Raw genomic sequence first — 1,345 nt, 5'->3', positions numbered from 1 at the left:
CACCTGCTCTTGGTCCAATCTTACCTTGGACAGCAAATAGAAGACATGACCATGGAGAAGTCTGCTGCTTAGTTCTCAGCTGAGTTCATGTCTCTAAAAAAGCATGATCCAAAGTAAGCCTCTCCTCCTGTAAGCTGCAGTTGTCAGGTTTTGTCTCAGTGATGAGGAAAGTGACCAAGACGTGAGACCACAGGCCAACTGGGATGAGGGTGAAATTGTATTTCTGGAGGAAGGTTGAGATATCCCTAATTGAGGAGTGAATTACCAAGGATCACTGGGTTACGGATCAGCAAGTAGAGCTTCAAATTCTATATTTTTTATTACCTAGCTGTGAGGCTTTGACTTTACCCACGAAACTTTCATCCACAAATGTTCTCTTTCATAAATGAGGAGGACTGGACTCCAGCAGTCCTTTAAAACTTCTCTCAATGTAAAGTTCAGTTCAAGAGCTTCACAAGACTTCTCCACATGGTCATAGGTAAAAGTTCACCAAAGAATTATAGCTGTAGAAGTCTTCTGTATTCTAATTGCCCAAGGAATTACGGTAGACCCTTCTCTCCCACTTCTCTTATGAATTATCTTGCCTCCCTGTTCTGTGTTCCTGTTTGTAGTCTTACAGCATCTGGATTCAGATAGCTTCTAAAAACCTCAAAAGACCACATAACCCAGGTGAAGGTGCCAGGATGTTAGTAGAGGTCACAGGCAAATGTAGTGACTGCCCAAAGGACTTTAGCCTCTTCATGCTCTTGTGTTCTCTGCCATGCATTAGAATAGGGCCAATGTGATGGCATTTTCTAGAGAAAAGAAGCTGCCTATGGGCTTCGATTCACTTACAGGGAGAAGCTGTAGCCATCTAATGTCATAACTGTAGATTTCTTGATGGATGAAATATGACACGCCTTGGAAGTCCATCTTAGAGTCATTAGTTGAACTGAGGTAGCTGACTTGATGTCCTGAATCAGTCAAAAATGTTTACTTTTCATGGTTGTCTTGACTTTGGGAAAGAGAAAGAAGCCTCATGGTGCTAGACGTGGTGGATAAGTGGATAAGGACACATGGCAGCTTAAAAAGGTACAACAATCCCTTTGACATACCTCATCACGGTCAGCTTGTGATACTGGTAACTACCACCTCGACAGGTAAATGAGTGCTTTCTAAAGACAGCCCTGGAACTGTTTAGTGTAATACTCCACGCATACTATTAATTTGCTTCAGCGAATCCTTTGGCTTAATCCAGTATCTTAAAATTCAGGAGATTAATGAGAGTCTACTGTAGAAATAGAAAACCCAATATTTTAAATAAGAGTCCGGTATTAACCACACCAAAAAATTAGCAATGACACTT

Source organism: Octodon degus, unplaced genomic scaffold (genome assembly GCF_000260255.1).
Source record: "Octodon degus isolate 3935 unplaced genomic scaffold, OctDeg1.0 scaffold00800, whole genome shotgun sequence".
Classification (NCBI taxonomy): Eukaryota; Metazoa; Chordata; class Mammalia; order Rodentia; family Octodontidae; genus Octodon; species Octodon degus.
This window is presented reverse-complemented; position numbering follows the sequence as displayed.